Source organism: Eretmochelys imbricata, chromosome 27 (assembly GCF_965152235.1).
Source record: "Eretmochelys imbricata isolate rEreImb1 chromosome 27, rEreImb1.hap1, whole genome shotgun sequence".
NCBI lineage: Eukaryota > Metazoa > Chordata > Testudines > Cheloniidae > Eretmochelys > Eretmochelys imbricata.
In genome coordinates this window covers 13,905,394-13,912,770 of record NC_135598.1, presented here as the reverse complement: position 1 = coordinate 13,912,770, position 7,377 = coordinate 13,905,394, and the positions used below count along the sequence as shown (strand labels likewise).

General features: G+C 39.8%; 1 long non-coding RNA gene across 1 annotated transcript; it reads left to right on the top strand.

Annotated features, from left to right (window-relative positions):
- Positions 1-29: 29 nt before the first annotated feature.
- On the top strand, positions 30-5,264 carry LOC144257878 (uncharacterized). Its single transcript, XR_013344610.1, has 2 exons — positions 30-943; positions 2,021-5,264. It is a non-coding gene; the product is annotated as an uncharacterized LOC144257878 (long non-coding RNA).
- Positions 5,265-7,377: the final 2,113 nt, after the last annotated feature.

The window sequence follows — 7,377 nt, the reverse complement described above, 5'->3', positions numbered from 1 at the left end:
TTTGAGTTTAAAATGTGCTGGGGTTTTTTTTGTTTTTTTTGGTATCTTCCTTGTCCATATCATTTGTCACCAAAGGATACTGGGCATTAACTACTTGATTATCATAAAGTATCAACACCAGCGTGGCCAACCTAAAGGGGCCTTTGGGGGTGAGGAATGTCTTGATAGTAACCTAGAAAGGAAAAGACAGTATTTGTGTCCTTTACCAGTGCTCTGTGATATAAAGATAGTATCCTTCATGGGCTGGATTCCTTCCCCCAGCCCAAGTTAATAATTTTTTACATAAGAAATATCAGGTACCTACTCTGTCTGTTCTAACTAGGAACTCCTTCAGTGACTGATGTGGCATCCCCTCCCATTCAGCTGAAGACTGGGTAAAGTACAGCTTGGGTTTGACCTTTTGTGTGGGTCACCAGTCCATTCCAGTTCTCTGCCTTAGCCTCAGGTGTTTTCCTCCAAATCCATCATCTTGGTTATCATAAGGGAGTACTAAATATGTAGCCAGGGAGTTGATATCTCAACCCTGGATGTTAATGAAGTTGCATTGAATTGGCTGTTGGGGAAACTTTTGTTTGCAGCATTTGTATTCCCTTCTATACAATAAACACTGGTTGGGATTAAAATTTTTAGATGCTCTAGTGCAGTTTGCATTGGTGCCAACGAAGAAACTCCATTTGTTCCAGGCCATAATAGCGAGATCAGACCTCTTATTGCATAAGCCCCTCCACAGTTTGTTTTGCTTTGCTTTGTTTCCCTCTCTCTCTCTAACTTAAATTCCTCTGGCTAAAATAATGGATTTGTCTTTCAGGTAGTTGTCATGTTGTTATCCATATGCCAGGAAAAGAGCATGAAGTGTTAAAAGGGATAAAAGTACAGCAGCATGGCATGTGTTGCCACTTTGCTTTTATAGCTGCCTCTCTTTTTGCCAAGTGCAATATCTCAAGTAAGTGCCAAGTCCTTCAGCTTTTGCTCACTGAAAACTTGCCTTTAAATCTGTGAAGAGTTTTTCTCAGTGAGGGCTACAGGACTTGGTCCTAATTCTTCTGTGTGGTCTCTGCTCTCTTTCGTGCAGTAACAGTAACTGTTTCACAAGAGAGAAAAGGCAGGTTGTTCTTGTATGCTCTGAAAAGTTGCGTGCACATTTCCAAATAATCAGAAACTCAATCTGCTTCAAATGCTATTACTGTGGTTATGGTAAGCCTCAGGGCTGTTTATGTAATGTGGGATTCGTATCCACCTCAGTCCTTGTTCGTCTATGCTTTTTGATGCCTTTGTTCAATACAAACAACTTTATCCGAAGGTGTGGCAGAAATATAAAGCAAGGGAATGTTTAAATGTCATATTTCTTGCCCTCCCATGCTTACTCCATTGTGAACTGAGAACAGTAAAAAATAGACACCTCCCTTGACGTGAGCTTTCAAAATCTCTGGCAGTTTCAAAACATGAAAATTTTGTTATCCCCCACCCCAAACCACCACCCCTTCCAAATAAAATGCTCAGTAACTTTTGATAAAATTAAGGCAGACACAAGACCTTTCATGACTTTTTCCAGCTAAAAGAAACCACATGATGCATTTGCTTCATGTAAACTCTAGTATGTTTTTACTGAATAGTAGTATTTCTGATAGTGTGTTCTCTTTTTAAAAAAAAAACAAAACAAAACACCCTTTTGGTCTTTTTTTAAATGTTCTAAACATAATAAAATAGAACATGTTGGTTTTTTTTAAAAAATCTGCATCGGTCTTTGTTATCTGTGTATTCAGACATTGGCTATGTTTGATACGAGCTTCCCCCTCCTTCCCCGCCCCAACACTTCTCCCTTTTAAATCAGAGATGAGCTAAAATTTGAAGTCCACTCACTATACACAAGCCTCACTTCTGTAGTATATTAAATGCAAAAAGTTATTCTGCAATAATACTTGTCTTTGGGTTGGTTTGTGTTTTGGTTTTTGTATTTGCTCTTTGCTGAAGAGCTAACATGCCAAATATCTCTGAAAAGAATTCTAATTGTGTCTTTCAGTTTAAACTACTGAACACAAAAGATTTGAAGTGGAAATGCCATAAGGAGCAGCTGGCTTGTGAACCTTTTGCATATAAACATTTAACTCCCCTTGACTGACTTGAAATAATAACTGAAATGTTGTTAGAACAAAATGAAATTTCCACAACATGTTTTGGTTTGGATTAAAAGCAATAATTGGTTTGCAAGAGATGAAGAACCAACCGTGAAATCTGAGTATTTTAACATCCTAGCATAAATTCTGCCATGGGTCACTGCTGTGCAGCCCCCTTGACATCAGCGGATTTCACAAACATTAAGGAGGGCTGGACTTGGCCTTTGGGTTCCCACAGGCAAATTGTAACTAAATCATATATTGCATTACTTCCTTTTAAATTGTGCATTTGCTGTGTATACATGCAAAATGCGCTATGGGCATATAATTTCCTCTTGCTGTACATACTGGTTAGATTCATGTACACACTGTCCAGGAGGGGAACTGAATATGTAAGATGCTATTTCTTAACCTCTTGACAGTTGGTGCTGAGTAGAGGCTTTCGCTGGACTGCCTTCGGTAATCTTTAGAACATGTGGGTTCTTGTGTGAAACAGCATTGGGACTTGCCATCTAGAGTATTACTTTAAGTCCTTATTATGGAAATTATACTAACACTCACACACACACGATCACAAGTTTCACCAAGCTTCAGCGTGCATATGTTTTGTCTTGTTTTACCCTTTGGGCAAATCTTGTTGGAATAATAACACATTTTCAAAACATTTGCTTGTTGAGGCAGTGAAGAATACACTTGTTATATAACCATGCCAGTGAAAAGTGAATATTGCTTGCACACCAGGAATGATTATAAACCAGTTAATACAGATAATTTAACTTTAGATGTTTGTTAAAATGTACACATCTGCATACCTATCTTTTTAATTAGTACTGCAGATTAAATAGCATAAAATACAAAGATCAAAATACAGTTGGAAGTAAGGGAGGATGGTAATTAATGGATCTTTCGTAGCTTAGCAGAGATAAAACGGCAAACTACTCAAGTGGATTATTTAATTCTCTAAAAGGAAAATCGATAGTTATGATTTTGGCACGTGTCCTGAGGAGAAAAGTGCTTATTGATGATTGAGTGGGGAGAGAATTCCAAAACATGTGAGTGTGGAAGCTTTGATGGAAATCTTGGTTACACCTGAATCTTGTGGAAAAGATTGCTTGATTTTTTTTTAATGTCTTTTTGTATGCTTTTTAAAACAAGCCATGTGGAACAAAGACCAAAACCTAAAAGCTGTTCTAAATACTGTCTGTAAAAGTCAGGCTCTCCTCAGGAGAGATGAGTGGTGTTCGAACTTTATGCTTAAACAGCTGTATCTGTATTGGTTAAATTACGTTTCAGGAGTTTCCCACCTTTAACTTCACAAATTTGTTCCTGGAAACACAGCTACTAAGATTCTTGAGAGGAGTGAATTTTTCTAGAAATTACATGTTTGGTTGTAACTGCTCCAGAAAGGTAGGTATCTATGTATGGTTTTAAAAGTCCCTCTAACAATTTGGCCTGCCCTTTCTAAAGAAATGTACCACCCTGGGGAAAAAAATAGTATCTGATCCAGACACAACAAGCTTGATAATCTAGGTGCTCATGCTAAATTCAGCTACACATTTTCTTGCTCTCTTGGGTGGAAGAGAGACAGACCTTTAATAAGCAGAATCAGATTAATTATATACTTGTCACTACAAAAGACTTTTTTTAATTGCCTTCCAGACCAAAGGCAAAATTTGTCACAAAGAAATCTAAACTTGTCTTAACTACCCCCTTCAAAAGCGTTTAGTTCCTACATAATGTAAAAATTCTCAAATTGTTACACAAATACTTTATTTGAATCACAGAAGCCTTGATCCACAAAGGGTCTTGGGTATTGCAATGCTGAGCATCATGGCACCTAGAAAATCACAGGAACACCACTGCAATCCACAAAGCCTGAATTAGGCACTTACGCTCCCTATACAATGAATTGGGGGAGAGAGGCGTCTTTCAGTGCGATAGGTAAGGGGCTACTGATGAGGGGGGGATTGTGCAAAATCCTACCCCTCGGTCAGAGGCAGGTGCCTATCTCTGCTTAGTGATCCCCAAATGGGAATTCATCTGGTTGCGGGAATGAGTTAGATGCCTGGCTCAGTCCACACAAAGGAGCTGGGGGAGAGGGGGTGCCACCCACCTTTTAACTTTTAGCCCAGTGGTTAGCATTCACCTAGGATGTTTGAGCCCTAGGTTTAATTCCACCTTTGCCAGAGGGGAGAATAGATTGGAACAGGGGTCGCTTACATCTCAGAAGAGTGCCCTAGCCACTGAGCTCTCAGATATTGTATGTAGACTATAGAATTGTGCTCTTTCTCTTGCTGTATGACTTTTGAGTCTTTATCCACAGTGCAACAGTCATTGGGTCAGAGAGAGAAGAGAGATTGTGAGAATGACTCTAGTCCAGCGGCTCAGGCACACACTTGTGGTGAGTGACCCAGGGGCTAGCCCACCTGCTCCAATCACTCGTTTATCCACAGTGGAAGAGCTTCAACAGAAGAGATGGAGGGAGCCCTGCATCAGAGTATCCCAGAGCTCAGTGATTAGAACATTCCTGAAAGGTGGGAGACCCCTATTCAAATCCTCCTCCCCACCACCAGCCGTCCGTAAGAGCAGGTAAATTTTACCTGGGTCTCCCACATCCCAGATGAGTGCTCTAACTATTGGGTTAAAAATTATAAAGTGGATGGCAGCAGCACCTCCTCAGAGTCTACCACATCAGGTCCCATTTAAAATCTGGTCAGTCAGAGGCTGCCCATGGGATTGGGTCCTGCACACAACTAAGGTGGATGCACACTTGCTTTCCCCCCAGGTCACGAATTGCTCAGGGGTTTAGGTGGAAAATACAGTGTCTGGAGAGCTAGACAGAGGCACCGGTGTACGTGCTCAGAAACATTATGCGCCTAAAATCATTTGGTGCCATAGTTTGGTGGGAGTTTTGTGGATCATAGTGGAGATTAAAAGTGGGACAGACTCCTAAACCCAAGACTTTGGTACCTGTGTGGATATGGGCTTGAGTTACTGATGTAATTGATTCTTGCAAATGTTTAGTTCTCTTAGTTTTGCGCTATTAGTGCAGAGGCTTTTAAGTCTGAAAATTCTGACAGCTGTTAATATTAAACTGTAACTTGCTCTAACCTATTCTTACTCCGACAATTAAAGTTACCTCTCTGTAAATTTGCTTAATTCTGTTACTTTTGAGTCTGTTCAGTTGCTCAGGGGTAAACATTGTGTAAGCATCTGCCATTATGTTGTTCTCATCCCATTTGGAACATGTAATTAGCAACAGAACACACACAGTGGGGAATTCCCTTTGTTAAAATCAAATTATTATTATTGGAAGAGGATAGAAAGGCAGGGCTGTTGCCTTTCTTAACTGATTAACATGTTGGCCCTAATTAGCACTTTTTATATTTCTTAGTAGGATGGTTAATTTAGATATAAAACAGGGAATACCTGACACACTAACTCTTCTTTCATTCTCCCTGGATAGCCCTATACAGTGCACACAGGGATTTTTTTCAAGTTATGCTGCTGATCTGTATCCAATCAATATTATGTGTCCTTTAGAAATGAGGCAGGATTGGTGCTATTGGCTGTAAATGGTAAGTCATTCCTTTGATTAGATGCAGAGATTCCTTTCTTCGTTAATAAGGCTATTTGCTGACATTAAGAGATCTAGCTGTTGTGAACTCCTATGTTGTAACAGCTTTTATCTGCAAGGTTGTGGTTTTTTTAAGTTGTTTATGTATTCAGCAAGAACATATGGCATATTTTAATAGTAATTACTGGCAGAGACAGGATGTCTTGCAGTAAAGGGTGTATGTGAAAAGGAGCAGGTAAATTTTTCAATGATAAAATTAATTCTTCTGAGCACTATGGAACCCATTTGACCTAATTCCCAGTAGGTGATAAACCTGCAAAAACATTTTAAGTACCAGCTCAAGGACATAGAATAAACTCTTGAAATGAATACACACCTCGTTTGCTGTCATAGCTTATCCCTGTCTAACTCCCCTCCCTGCCCCCCCTCCCCGCCCCCGAAAAAATCATGGAACTGTGGTGACATTGGCTGCTATCACATTGTTCATTTTGATTTTGTGTGGTAGCCTGGCCTATTTAGATTGCAAACTCCTCTGGGCAGGAACTGTCTACCACTCTGTGTTTGTACAGTGCCTAACACATGGGGCTCCAATCTGGGTTGGTAGGTACACACTACCTTAATAAACATAATTATTAATAACATAATTATAATAGGATAACATTTTTAAAATCCTTATGCTTCAGGGCATAAACTGATCACCACTGAGCTAGGGTGAGGAGAAATGTCCCCCTATAATACAACACAGTTAAGTATTGTATAGGTATTCTGTAATTAGGTACATTCTGAGGCACATTTGTGAGAATTCCCCTGAAGTATCAGAGACCAGGGTTGGAAGCCTTTAACACTGCTGTTTTGCAGTGTGCCCACTAGTGGGGTTAGAAGCAAGTAGGCCAGGTCTGTTTGTTCTTTCCCTGACAGCTCTCAAAGCTATGCCTCCAACACCTACTAGTGGATTTTTATTAAAAGTTTTCAAAGTGGTTCAAGTAGCCCAGGTAAGTAAAGAGTTTCCTTACTTCTATCAGTAATGCCCAAGAAACCCAGGCATGAAAGTATAAGCATAAGAAAAGGAAAAGTGATATGGGTGATATGAAATTAATAAGCTTTGAGTGATATGGGATTAATCTCAGCATCAGGCCCTGATCTGCAGAGGTATTTAGGCACCTAAAGCTATAGATCACCATAAAAGTGCCTAAACAAGTTAGCTGCCTCAAGTGCATTGAAATCCATGGGATTTGGGGGCCTAACCTGCTTAGGCATGTTTGAAAATCCCACCAGGTGCCTGCCTACACCTTTAGGTGCCTAAAATACCTTTTAAAAATCTGACCCGAAGTGGCTGAAGTTGGTTTTCTACATAAAAGGGAATTGCACTTTTAGACTAATGCTACTAATCTGGAAAATCACCTAAGTATCCTTTGGAATACTTTTGTAAAGCTCATCCATATCAAGTAGGATATGCATTTATATGTAAATGGCTGTTTATTTAAGAGCAAATCTCCGTTCTGTATGATACAACGGAATAAAACAGGGAGACCGAGATGGATTAAATATCAACTGTTACATGGGTGGTAGTTAGGATGACTCACTGTGTGTGGTGGGTGATGAAGGGAGACTGAGCTTAAATGCCTTTGAAGTTAAATGAGGCTGCTGTTTAAAATATACATCAGGGTTCAGCAACCTTTCAGAAGT